The following is a 15095-nucleotide window of genomic DNA, read 5'->3' as shown; positions in this document are numbered from 1 at the left end:
AAGGTGAATAATTCCCAAGGCCCAAGTCTTTAAAAACAGCTTTTTATATAAACTGCAAAACCTAATTAGGGTCAGAAGTAGATGTAGTGAAATCAGTTTTATCATACAGGCAGATTATAACTGTTAGGTTACTTGAAATTTTATATTTAACTAGATATATGGTTATTTCCTTTGGACAGGTTTTCTGAACTAAACCAGTTATAGTTAATTTGGGATAACATAAAGGGGAGGAAAATAGGTAATATGAAGAAAATAACATAATCTTGCTCCCCTCACAAGCTGGAGAACAGAAAACTTAATATCTAAGATATTTCAGAGGATACAATAATCAATAACACATTAGGTTTTATTGTGTAAAAAAATTTACAACCTCCCATGTTGTCATACGTGTCCTCACAATTCAGAAGGTTTTACCCATCTTTCACTTTAATGCTATTAATACATCTAAAAATAAAAGTAAGTTTCTCTTTTTCGAAGATGATAGAACCAACACCAATATTTTATATTTGTATATGGGTTTCCAGCTTTAAATGCATTCTATCGGCTATGCTATTTTAAATCATTTATTTTCTTAAACCTTGATGAGAATTCACATTCCTTCTTTACAAATACTCTTACTTTCTTAATATCCTTTAAGAAAGAATCATATATATTAGATTAGAATTTATAGCATATTTATAAGTTTGAATGAAATACCATGTTTACATATAGTAATTATTTATATTGTAATGAGAGAATCTATTACATAATTTTAAAATTATGTTATTACAGTAGGTTTAATTTCTTAGGTTTGGCTTTACTTTTCATATAGTGTACAAGCAGAGACATTATCCTAGGAGTCACTTTCACAATTCTGAAGATTTCGTTTCAATAAAATCTAACATATTAAAATATTACACAAATAATCATATATAGGAATAGAAAAATATTTTCAAAAACATACTAAAAATGAAAGCAAGTCATTATAGTCTTATTACAAAAGATCAGCCATTCAAAAAATAAATAAGAACGCATTGTTTGAGTATCTATCATAATTAAGTTTGCCTGTCTTTTTTGAGCTAAAGGGTGATTTGATCTTTTGAATGCCATGAGATGAAAATTACAAGAATTAAGAGAAAGGTAGTCAAAGGGATTTACATGACCATTTTCCTATCAAAGATAATGCCAAACTATATGAAGATATTATCCCCACTGCTATCCTTCTTTCAATAGAGAGGGATCTTCAGCCCTTCAATGACCTTCTGCCCACAAGCTGGCTTTACTTAGTTATAAGGTGGCAGAAGAAAGAAGGGTTTTCAGTGATCTACTACTAATACCCTGTAGAAAATCTGAGAGAAATACTCTAGGATGAGAAGGGAGTGTTCTGTCATAGTTTATTACCCTAATCTAGGGTGAAAATTGGGGGCATGCTCAACTAATTCACTTTTGCCTTATTGAGGATACAAATAAGTTTTCCCATCATCTATTAAGACATACATTTCATAAAGCTCAAGCAAACAGGATTTCAAAATAAAGGTCGGCTAGACGTGGTGGCTCACACCTGTAATCCCAGCACTTCGGGAGTCCGAGATGGGTGGATAGCTTGAGCCAGGAGTTGGAGACCAGCCTGGGCAATGTGGCAAAACCCCATGTCGACCACATACCAAAAAAAAAAAATCAGCCAGGTGTGGTGGCTCACGCCCACAGTCCCAGCTACTCAGGAGACTGAAGTAGGAGCATCACTTGAGCCCTGGAGGTATAGGTTGAAGTGAGCCAAGATCCAAGATCACTCTGCTGCACTCCAGCCTAGGTGACAGAGTGATGCCCTGTCTCAAACAAAACAACAAACAAACAAGCAAACTAAACATCAAATAAATGTCATTCAAAAAGGAGAAATGGTGTTGTTTATTCTCTTCCCACAGTACAAATAAGCAAGTAAAGGTTTTTAAAGTGATACCTGCACAAGAATCTTGCCCATTTTTGTTTAAGGAGAACCATCATAGTCTGTTAGGACAATCTGTCCCCTCGAAAATAAAAATAATGACCAGGACTGCAGATAGAGCTAGATAAGACAGATATAAACAGAAATAGAGATGAGAGAGAGAGAGGTATGACCTCTTCCAAAAATCTCAGACATCTTTTTATGATTAAAATAGGCTAAAACTTAAATCAGGTTTAGGTAATCTGGTAGATGATTGAATTTTCACCAAGATCACTATTGAAATTTTACTTTAAAAGAAAATATAGCTAAATACAATATCAAAAATTAGTAACTAATGAAGAAATCCAAAGATGTAGAGAGGCATAGAATATGAGGTGAGGGAAAGAAACCTGAAACTCTGACTACAAAATGCAAAGCATAAATAATCAATTTAGATATGCTAAAGAAATATAGGAAATAATGCTTAGAAATTATAATTAATATATATTTTCATATTCCCAATATTCTTGGGGTCTGTCAAGATGTAGCCAGTAGAAATAGCTGACCAGCAGCAGTTGTTGTCTGAATCTGGAGTACATAGGTGGCATCTCAGTGTCCTTGACCATAACCTGAAGTCTATGATTGGCTAGATTAGTATCAGTCACAAGCCTGGTGGTGCACACTTCCCAGTCTTGGGCTAACATGCTATATAGATGGAGACTCAAGTCTTTGAGTAACTGATAGGACATGAAGACCTTCCAGACCTAGTCTCCTTCTACTGCCACCACCTTGAACATCACATAATCCATTCTGCGTTAAATACAACACAAAGGAGAATTGCCATTGCCATCAAATATTGCCACCAACACCAACACCAGGCTGCCTGGCTCAGTGTAGTAGTATCTGTTTCCCTCATACAGAACTTGACTCTTAAAGGCCTTACAGTTCAAAGCAAACAGATTCTTTGTGTCCATTTTCATGGAGTACTGTACATACTGAGACACCAGAAGCAAACAGGTTATTTGGGTGTTTTTCTAAGTCTCTGCCTATGGCATTGTGTTGCTAAAATGCACTCTCTAGGGATGTGTTTTCATGCTTGATAAGTGTAGAGGCAGTTTGGTGAAAATGAAGACCTGGTTATGTTATGTTTCCTTTTCAGCTTAGGGTCTCCAGATCTCTGGCAGTGATCATAGAATTGTACTTGTCTTTATCTACCTCTATTGAAGGTTTTAGGGTGAAGGGAGGGTGGTATTATGAAGCCAAAGTATCTATTTTTTTTTCTGTTGTCTGGATCTGAAACACAGGAAACAGCAGATATGATCTAAAAGCAGATATGGCTCCTTGGGATGTAGTTCACAAATGATGACATAATAATTAGGAGTGTACTGTCTTTTACATCAACAATGGGATTGACGATCTCAGAATCCACACTGTAGATTAGCATAGCCTTGGAATTTATGGGTTTGAGTGATGGGTTTGCTTTTGGTACTTTTATACCAATGTATATGTTTTATTAAAATTTTCGTTAAGTCTTCAATAGTCCGGAAAAACCTTAAAGATGGTTTTCTATTATATCTTATATCCAAATTCCTTATAGAAAAGTGATAGCCAGGGAGGAAAAACTTTTTTTCTGGGATTACTGTACTGAACTAAACTGTATATTACAGCTGAGTAAAGTCACTGATAACCAACAACTCTGGTGAAGACCAATGCAGATTTGGATCTGTATGGTGACCCATCATCCAATATCACGATGGTTAAATAAACCTCGACCTATTTCTTTCCACTGACAAAATTTCCCATCCTCTCAGGATATTTCCTGTCACCATTTTCCTAGCAAACAGAAGAGAAGACGTGGGAATTGGGATCCAAAATATGCTTATGAATACTGCTCTGTCTACATGTTCTGCCATCTATAAGGTCTCTACAAGATGCTCTCCTTGATTTTTTGCAGCATTCCTAGATCCAGTAGTACACAACTAGTGAACGGCTATTTACATCTGTGAGTCCAAAACACCTTGGGAAAATGTAACTCATTTCTCAAGGCAAATGAGTAACTCAAATGAGTTACATTTTTCCAAGGTGCCTTGAGACTCACAGATGGATCCAATTTCTATTTAGTACCAACTCCCGAGTCTTTTGATTTGAAAATGCTGGGATTTTTTTTTTAATCTATAGAAACATTAATTACTCTGTCACTCCCCTAACTCTCAAGTTCCCCATTCTAAGGCCCAAAATCTCTGAAAAATTAGCAATGAAGGAAGAACTATCCAGAGCCTCTAGAACAGAATTCTGCAGGTCAGTATCCTGATTGGTACATGCTTAGTAAAACAGAATCACCCTTTGCTTTAGACTGGGCTTTAAGTATTACATTATTCCTTCTTCTAACACCTTCCAGCAAATATGGTCCTGCACAAACTCTGATCACCCTAATGTTTATATTACTTATGCCACCAGAATCTTAGGCATCCAATACAACTTTCACAGGGCAATATAATATGAAACATACAGCACTGTATTTGCAATCTGCTTTAACCATCATTTGAACTTGCACCTGTGGTGCCATTATAGGACCTCCTTTAGTGTATTAAACTCTCCAGAAAGAAAAAAAGTATTTGATAAAGGCAAATGGAAATACCAAACACTTCGCATTTACGTAATTTATTATCCAGTGTATTGAATAATGTCTGTTTTCATTTTCTCAGCAACTATCATAAATATATTAAATATCAGCAAATAGGTCTTATTTGAGGCATATTCTGTTGTATCTTCTTTAATTTTTCCAAACCACACTGGAGAGTATTAAACATTGACATGAAGAAAAAAAGATAAGATTATTTTGTCAATCCATTTTACATGGCATTTAACATACGGGAGATGCTGCAATATTAATTGCCAAAGAATTAATCATTTTTGATGTTTAATAAGAAAACTTTGTAAAAATTAACAAACACAAATCTAACATTGAATAAAGAAGCTACACAGCAACTCAGTTGATTTATGTCTTAAATAATGAAAAAGACATTTATTTCTACAATTTTTTTTTCTTGTAGTTTTACATCTGCATTTGATTTTGTGGTCATCAACATCACCAAAATCATCAAATGACTATTTCAAATAAAAAGTAAAAACCATATATTAAAAATAGTGATCAAGTAGTTACTTAAGTAGATGGAGACCAGTCCTGCTGAAAAGTAGACTATCACAACTTGTCAACCATCATTTACGAAATATCAAGAAAAGCAAAAGATGACTTTAAAATAAATAGCTTGATCTTTTTTGAGAAGTTATGAAGATTATCATTTTACGGATAGAAGTGGGATGAGTTTCCTTGTCAAGCCATAGAATATCTGCTAAGACAGTCTACTCAAAGTTTTAGAGATAATTTACCTTTGAGAAAGATCAAAGGAAATTAGGTATGAGCAGAAAAAAATGCATTCCTTTTCTGTGCTTAACAATAAAGAGAAAATACACTACTAGCTTCTAAATAGATCTTTGTGAAATAGATAAAAAGATAAAAATCTAAGCCATCAATACCTGTTAACTGTTAATGAACAATTAGCTATGTTTCAAGAAAAAAACACGATGGAAATTAGAGCCATAAAATAACAAAAACATTTAGAAAGGTGCTGTTTTTCTCTACCTTTTATCCATAATCCAAAAGGAAGAATGCCAAGGATGACAGCTGTCTCTATCTACTGTCTTGTTTTGAGCTTCCTGGAACCTAGTTTCATTGGAAACAAAGAGATGTGTGTAGTTCTCTTTTCTGGCCTGCCTTATTAGGTTGTCAGACTATGGAATATTTTACGTATCCCATGGAAAGAAAATTCTCGTAGGAAGAATCAAGTTGTTTTTTTTTTTTTTTTTAATCTCAGGATCCTGAGATTATGGTTCTTAAACATATGAAATCTTTCCAGAAGCGCTCTAGGATGGGGCAGGTAAGTGTCCACATGACTAATTCTATGTAATTGTTATCCAATGGCATTGTCTTCCACCGTCCTTCACATGAAGAAACAATTTCTGAAACTATTTCTGCTGTTAATTGCCTGAGTATTTACCACGTGGCACTGAAATTGCCTCGTAATTCTCTTGGAGTGGATCTTTGTGATGCAGGGGTGTCAGCGGTATTTAAAATGTTCTGTCAGCATTTAAAATGCTCTCCGGAGGTTGCAGAATTCAGTGAGACTGGAGAATTCAGAGAGCCAATTCATAATTATTTACTCAGACTAAATCTTCAGCCAAGACAATGACAACCAGGTTGCTGTGAGACGTGCATCTCAAAGACTGTCATTGATTGTCATGATTTGGACCCAGGAGGTCTCAGATATCTACCATTCTTCTCTGGGAGAGTTAAACTTACCTTGAGTTGTCGTTCATCCAGCGATTTTTTCACACGTATGGCCAAATTACTTACCCCAATATTGCATAGCACATTATTGTGAAAATGGAAATTGAAACTAAGTGTGTAGTTTCCAACTATAGAAAATTCACCCAAACCTCATGCATGTCCCTGGTAAACATTCTGGAACATTTAGAATTTTTCAAAGGAGGGAACGATTACACTTCAGACACAGATTTTTCTCAAAAGGCAATTTTTTTTTCAGGTAATACTTGGAAATGCAGGGCTCCTATAGGTCCGATTTTCTTTCTGGGAGCAAGGGCTCCTCTGTGGGTCGATCTAAAATGTTACTTGATTTCTTTGGAAACGATCCTGCTCCAGTCTGTCCTCCTGCCGCTCCCCTTTCCGTCCCCAGCGCCCATCTCCAGAAACCCTGGCCATAAAAAGCAGTTTTTCCTTTTCCTGGGTCGCCTGCGCTACGCCCAGGAAGAAAATGAAAACTCCCGACCTGCATTTTCTGCCAGATGTTTTCTCGCACAATTTCCTGTATATCCTCTCAGTGCGTTGCCTTTTGTAAATGAAGTCTTCGGAAGTCCTGTAAGACTTCCAAACATTTGTGTTGTCCCCATTCTGAAGAAAGTTCTAAAATATGAGCTCACTGCGGACGTTTTCCAACTCGAATCTATTCCCAGCACCTTTCAGATTTTGTCTTTTCTAAGATGGAGTCCGCAGCAAATGCAGGGCTCCTCCTCCTCCTACTTTTTAGCCTGTGGCGCCACCAGGCGTCTGAACTGAAAACCTGGGGTGTACAGCGCTTTCCCGCAGAAACTGTCAAAATCTGTTCTCATCCACATCTAGTGGCAGAATTCTCACCTCTTGAGAGATTTAATTACTTCTCCAATTTTTAGTTTACTTAATGTGAACAAAAACAATGGTCAATTGTTTATTACCATAATGTCAGCTGTGAAATTTCCTTTGAAAGGAACCGAATTGGATTTCTTCCATTTTAATCAAGCCAGTCATTTGGCCATGAATTCATTGAATTGATTAATTCTTCGCAGGTATTTTTTACACACAGATTATATTCAAGCACTGTAAAAGACATTGAGGATATAAAGTTGAGTAAAGCCTAGTGCCTACACAGCAGGAGGTTGGAATCTAAAAAGGTAACTCAGGGTAATTTGCATAGGCATTATGAGGTACTCAAAAGGGATATTTAAGTAAGAACAGAAGTGAGGTATCAGGAAAGCGTCTCAGAGGGGGTGAGGTTTGAGCTAGGTTTAATTTTATGGTACCAACTTAAACACAAACACATTGAAATGATTTTCTACTGCAGATGAAGTATTTCCGACTTTGCAGGAAATAAGATTTTTCTCAAACGATGTGAATGAACATCATGACCCATGGGGAGGCGGAGTTTGCAGTCTTTCAGTCAGTCGGTCAACATCACAGAGCCTTGTATGAAGTGTCAAGGGATGACAACTAAAAACTAGGGATAAGCCCCTTTTTTCTATTTGAACTTGACTCATATCCTCAGTTCATAGGAAAATCCTGCAGCTTGAGTTAGCAATATCTTAAGGAAATATTTAAAGTGATGATTAAGACTTTATGATGTTAAGATTCATGATTAAGACTTTATGATGTTAAGATTCATATTCAAGTCCTGGCTCTGCCTCTTCACATACATTAAATTAGGAAAACTATTTAATCTCTCAAAATTCTGTTTTCTCATCTGAAAAAAATATGGATATAATAGTGTTAGCTCCTTCATAAAGTTGTGATAATTAAATGAAACAGTGCTTATGAAATGCTCAGCTCAGAGCCTGGAACATTATGGTACTTCATAAATGTTAACTATTATTAGTGTAATACTATGAAAGCAAGAACTTCTCTGCACTGTCTTGTTTGCTCCTACAAACAACTATAAGTCTAAATGACTCCTACACTACATTCTAACTCAATGGAACATGCAGGACATTCTTAATCTAAAATCTTTAAGCTCATCATAAGTTATGAGAATTTAACCTACAGTTTCACCCTTGTTGAATAGGAATTATTTTTATTCCTTCATATTCAACCTCTCTCTTTTCAATGAATTATTTGATTTTATCATCCAACTTAAAAATTCTGCCAGAAGCTGGGTGCAGTGGCTCACACCTGTAATCCGAGCACTTTGGGAGGCCAAAGTGGGTGAACTGCCTGAGCTCGAGTTTATGACCAGCCTAGGTAACATGGTGAAATCCTGTCTCTACTAAAAATACAAAAAATCAGCTGGGCATGGTGGCACATGCCTGTAATTCCAGCTACTCAGGAGGCTGAAGCATGAGAATTGCTTGAATCCAGAAGGCAGAGGTTACAGTGAGCTGAGATCATGCCACTGCACTCAGCCTAGGCGGCAGAATGAGACTCTGTCAAAAAAAAAAAAAAAAAAATCTTACCAAGATCCCACATTTCCTTTCAACTACCATCCCATTTCTACAAATTTCTTAAATATTCAAGCTTCTTTAAAGGATTTTATACACATACTGACAATACTTTCTCAATTCCTGTCTCTCCTCAAACTTTTACAATTCAACGCTAAAAGTGTTCATTAATTCACTTCCATAATGCCAAATTCAGTAGATAATTTTCATTCTCTTCTCATTTGAACTTTCAATAACATTAAATATAGTCTACTATTCCCTCCTTCTTGAAACAGTCTCTTCTGACTCATAAAAACACACTCATTCGCAATTTTTTCTCTCTATCCATTCCTTTTCAATCCCTCTGGGGACTCATTTATCCTTTACATATCAAAGTTTCTTAATTTTGTTTCTCCTATACGCTTTCTTTCCTTGTTCTATCTTCTCTTTCATGGAATTTTAACATAGCAATTGCTACGTACTATGTGTGCCATAGTGGGAAGACCCTTTAAGCTCCCTGATCTTACTAAGATTCTTCATTTATACAACGTATAATGTGTTCTTTATACTAACACAATACCTAATTTCTCCAAGACTCAATTTCTTCATCTGTGAAATGGGCAATAAATTCTTAGAAGACAATGAGATCAAAGATACAGAGAGACATATTAAAACATTTTTTTCTTTTTTCTTTCTTTTTTTTTTTTTTTGAGACAGAGTCTCACTCTATTGCCCAGGCTTGAGTGCAGTGGCACGATCTGGGCTCACTGCAACTTCTATATTCCAGGTTCAAGTGATTCTCATGTCTCAGCCTCCCAAGTAGCTGGGATCACAGTTGTGTGCCATCACACCTGGCTAATTTTTGTATTTTTAGTAGAGACAGAGTTTCACCATATTGGCCAGACTGGTCTTGAACTCCTGACCTCAGGTGATCCTCCTGCCTCAGCCTCCCAAAGTGCTGAGATTACAAGCGTGAGCCACTGTGCATGGCCTAAAATAATTTGTTTTAATTAAATTGTTTTTCTTTTTTTTAGATGGGGTTTCATCCTGATGGACAGGTTGGTCTTGAACTCCTGACCTCAGGTGATCCACCCACTTCGGCCTCCCAAAGTGCTAGGATTACAGGTGTGAGCCACCGTGCCCAGCCAAAATAATTTTTTTTTTATACTAGTCTCCTGTCTACATGGTTTGGTAGCCCTGCCATTAATCTATCTTAATTTTTTAAAACCAAGAAGTCTATCTTGAAGGCCATATTCATGTTGCAGGTACACTGGCAAGTCTCAAAACTTTTTCGCTTTTCCACTGTTGACAATGGAATGTTTCTCAAAGAACTGCTATGACCTAAGTTTCTTAAGAAACCCATACATGGTAGATTCTTTCAAGATCCAGGACGCACCTTCCATACTGTACTATCATAATGATTTTCATATGTTTTGCCGCTTTTGAGGGGAAAACGAAGGGTTTAATTTCTAAAGCCTAAAAAGGAAGATCTTTAGGCTTCTGAAGATGATAATCAGAAGTATCTGACATCTTCATCTCTCTCACCACTCTGTCTAATCCATCATCAAGTTTGGTGTATTTTCTCTCCAAGTTATTATGACAAATTATTCCATTTCTATTTGCATCAACAACCTCACCCAGGATATCATCTTTGTTCACTGGACTCTTATAAATACGTCTCTTGTCTTTTTCACACCCACTCATCCAAGTTCTCCACAGAGCAGTCAGAGCAATCAGAGTGACCTTGTAAAAATGAAAGTAAAATTCTGCCATTCTGCTACTGAAATCTTTGCAGTGACTTTTCATTGCTTTAATAATAAAGTTTAAAATCCTCAGTATGGACTAAAAGATTTGGCATGACCCAGCCCCTGCCTGGCTTTTCTGGCTTCATTTTTAAAAGTAATTCCTCTCCTTAATAAGTGACTTCCAGCCACATTGACCTTCTCTCTATTCTCCAGGATTTCTCAATTCCTTCTAGTCTTCCTGTTTTTTTCATGTGATGTTCTCTCTGTATCCCCATGTTGGTTAGCCCTTGCTTTCTTTTTCATTCTAGTCTAAATGTCAACTTTCTCAGTGAGGCCTTCTCTGACTCCACTAATAGGGTATATATCTCTACACACATATGTATATATGCTAGATATATAGTCTTTCCCAGCATACTATAAGCACCATGACAGCATGATATTCCATGGAACATAATGGTTCCTTTGTTAAGTGACTAAATCTGATGTAACATTCATATTTATTTCCTTCCCCAAATAATAAAGATGACCGGCATATTATTTGACAAGCATGTTCTGAACAATACTCTGCTTTTTCCCAAAAGAATATGAATTTTGGAATGAAAGGCAATTCGTATTGAACGAAGAAGACTAATATCCTCCCACCAGACTATCAGTAATTAGATGACAGGGACTCTTATTCATTCATTTTTGTTTCCTCTTTTATTTAAATATCACCATAGTTCAGTCTCAGACTAGATATCAACTGATAAAAAGACTATATTTTGACTGGGTGTAGTGGCTCACGCCTATAATCCCAGCACTTTGGGAGGCCAAGTCAGGCAGATCATTTGAGGTCAGGAGTTTGAGACCAGCCTGACCAACATGGAGAAACCTGGTCTCTACTAAAAAATACAAAATTAGCCGGGCATGGTGGCACATGCCTGTAATCCCAGCTACTTGGGAGGCTGAGGCAGGAGAATCGCTTGCACCAGAGAGGCAAAGGTTGCAGTAAACTGAGATCACCCATTGCACTCCAGTCTGGGCAACAAGAGCGAAACTCCATCTCAAAAAAAAAAAGACTATATTTTATTTATAGAAATCTGGTCCACAGAGATCTGATAAAGATTATCACTTTCCTACTTCTGAATTATTATTTACAAACTTATTATCAACCTTATTTAGGGAAGAAATACTTTAATCAAATAATCCCACAAATGGATCAAAGAATGAAATTTGGCTACATACTACAAATAAGGGATATGGTGGCTCTATGAGAGCCTATAAAATCCTCTAATAGTAGATTTTTATCCAGTCAAGAGCAGTCAAAAAAGGCTTCCCTGAAAAAATGGCAAGGATGGATAGGCAACGAAGGAGCAAACAGCAATTCATGAAGAGAGAACAGCATGCACGATATAGTGGAGTTCTCTAAACACAGAAGTCTTAATATACACATTCCCCCCATTCAGATTTTCAGTGAGGACCAAATTTGTTCATAACTTCCTAAAGGAGCAAATAGTACTTGGGACTAGAAGATGACAGTAGCTTCTTGCATTGTGAACTTCCTAAGCCAGCAGGAAAAACAGATGTGGTTAGGAGCCAGACCGTGTCTTTCTTTAAGAGAGCTTTTTTGAGTCCCCTTCAAATTAAAGGAAGAAATACAGTGCCAGCATGTATTAAATTCATAAAGGTTTTTACTCTCATTTCAAAGCTTGCTGCAACTAATGGCAATCAAGAAGACCGAAGGCCGAGCGCGGTGGCTCACGCCTGTAATCCCAGCACTTTGGGAGACCGAGGCAGGCAGATAACCCGATCGGGAGTCAGCTTGGCCAACATGGTGAAACCCCGTCTCTACTAAAAATACAAAAATAGGGGAGCCGTGGTGACGGGCGCTTGTAATCCCAGCTACTCCGAGGCTGAAGCAGTAGTATCGCTTGAATCCAGAAGGCGGAGGCTGCAGTGAGCCGAAATCACGCCACTGCACTCCCGCCTGGGCGACAAGAGAGACCCTGCCCCAAAACAAACAAAACACCACTGGCTGTCACCGTCGTCCGCACAGTGAGACATCTGTTGAAGCTGACGCGTAATTTCGGAGGCTGTAAAAATTCCCACCTCCTAAATTACACATCAAGGAGAGAAAAACGGTTCCGTACGGACTGATTCTAAGAATCCCGAGCGGTCTACTGGCCTCACTTCCGCTTCCTTCTGGTAAGACTGCTTTTACAGCCGGTACCGGAAGTGCTGGAAGCAGAGACTTCCGGCCGTCTCGGTCTTAGTCTAGTCCGGGGAGTTTCCTGTCTTTTTGCGTACTGCACTAACCGAGCGACCGATTGATTCCTAAGTTTAGCTGCTGTTTTTATTGAATTAATTAAAACTTTTGAAATCTATTCTGTAAGATCCTGAGAAAAATTGCGGCTATAGAAGCTGTTTTGAAATGCGCTCGGCTTCCGACTTCTGCAAGGGGAGGCAGCTGTTCCTTGTGCAAGAAAAGCCGAACTGAAAGAGTATGAAAAGGAGGGAAAGGGATCTGTGATTTTATTTGGATTTTTTTCCCTGTTTAGGCTGAAACATTTCTCTACTATTTCTGGCACATTCTGGGGATGAGATAGCTGCGAGTATTCTGCAGTGCTCTCATCAGCTGATCTGAATGCTCTTCACTTGCTAGAATCACAGCGTTTTGATCGTGTTAAGAAAAATGATCATGTTAAGAAAAAAAAGTTATGAATAGGGATTAAACTTTAAGTAGCATAAAGACCATTTTAAAATGCATACATTTGAAAATGGGCCCTCCTTACATATGTAAAGTGTAATTTGAGACAGTTTCTGAATGGAATTAAAATACTCCAAGTTAGAAAATTACACAACCCAGTGAATTTATTTCTGTAGGTTACTTTTCGAGGATAGGTTGGTAACTGTATACGTGGGTTGATTGTGCTAGTTACATCTGAAAGTCTATTAAATCCGGCTTCTGAAGTGGAAGTATTACGTGTGAGTGTTTTATGTGATATGGAGCAGCAAGGTAAAAAACCAGATGTTGAGAACTGGTGCGTTCATCTGCATAGGCAAAGGTTGGAGAAAAAAGTAAGAGTAAATCTGGGTAGGTTGAACAAACAGGCTGGAGCGTCTAGGAGGAATTATTCCCAGGTTGGTTCAGGTTTTTAACAGAAAGCTTTCAAGGAGGTGTACTTGCTGAACTGCTGGTACAGAAAATTATTTTACTGAGTAATAATTGTCTAAAGTAGTTTGCATAAGTAGAGTAAACTTCTCTTTCCTCAACTTTTCATTCTCTTTTGGATTCTCTCTGCTTCTCCCAATTTTTTTCTCCTTTGCATTGATTTTTCTTCCCCGTTTTCAGTGTAGAGTAAGGTCAGGTGACTGAGTACAGAAAAAGTGCTCAGTTGGCACCTCACCAGTGAATATAACCATGTACAAAGGGAAATTAGCTCATTAAGATAAAAACAAGACAATTTTCCTGTAAACTATAAACCTATAATATCACAATCAGAGGGGGTTTTAGGAAGTAGGGCAGGTTTTATTTACAAAAATATTTGTGTGTGTATATTTGTTGATAGATGGTCTTCCATAAAGAAGCAGGTACAAATAGCTACAATGGAACTGTATAAATCGACACAAGTGGGAATTGATTCAAGTTTATTTAGTGAATACTAAGTGCAAAATAGTAGAGTAAGAATTATTACTTTAACACTAAAGATAAAAGCAGATTAAATACTTCTGAATAGGTGTAATTCACATGTAAATTACCATATTAAAAAGAGATCTAAAACAAGAAATGCCTGGATTGACAAATAGCAATTTAAAAATAAATACCTACTTAAAATACATTCAAGAGGATCATCTTTTTTCTAGAGCTGATTGTTTTTTCCTAACATGAGGTATTGTCTGACAGTGCCACTTCTCGCTCTTAATTAAACATAATCAGGGTTCAGATTTGGTCAAGTAAAATACATTTCAGGTTCTCCAGATACTAGCATAGTACGTGGTGTGTACTGATTACTTAAATGTAAATTCATTGAAGAGAATCCAGGTACATTTGGACAAAAACAGCAGTTTTAATCAAACATGTTGACATTCTGTTCAGTATGATTTCTTCTTCTGTTTATTTATTCCATTATTTATTCAGATGGCTATTGCTGTTTTCCCTTGTATAAATCCACGCACACTGAATATGCAAATATGTGGAGAAAAAAATTTCAAGCCACCTTGTCAGTCACAATTTGAGATTGACAAGTATTCAATTGAAGATCAGTTGAATTTTTTCCTTCATATCCATTTGTGATGTGAGATGAATAATCAAGTTTTATTTGAAAGCAAAATAGAGGTTTTTAAGATTTTGCAGGGCTTACAAAGCATAATCTAAATAAACAGATTTGTGACTGTGTGCCTTTTGAGTATTCTGGGGTTTTCTATTACCTCTTAGTTGTTCCAGAAAAGAATTTTTTAAAAAAATTTGAGACAAGGTCTCTCTTTGTTCTCCAACTCCTGCCCTCAAGGAATCCATCCACCTAGGCCTCCTGAACTGGGATTACAGACTGAGCCTCCCCATTGGCCTTAAAGTTTTATAAGGCTTTCTTGTGTTTGTAAAAATATCATCTTGAAATTCACAATAGTGGTATTTTTATGATTTTTCTAGAAAAAAAAGTGAGGTGAATGGAAGTCCAATTTAGAAATGTTAAGAGGTCAGTGGAAGTCCAATTGAGTAATACATTATGAGG

This window comes from Aotus nancymaae, unplaced genomic scaffold, assembly GCF_030222135.1.
Source record: "Aotus nancymaae isolate 86718 unplaced genomic scaffold, 86718_ANA_hifiasm-v0.15.2.pri h1tg000064l_1, whole genome shotgun sequence".
Classification (NCBI taxonomy): domain Eukaryota; kingdom Metazoa; phylum Chordata; class Mammalia; order Primates; family Aotidae; genus Aotus; species Aotus nancymaae.
This window is presented reverse-complemented; position numbering follows the sequence as displayed.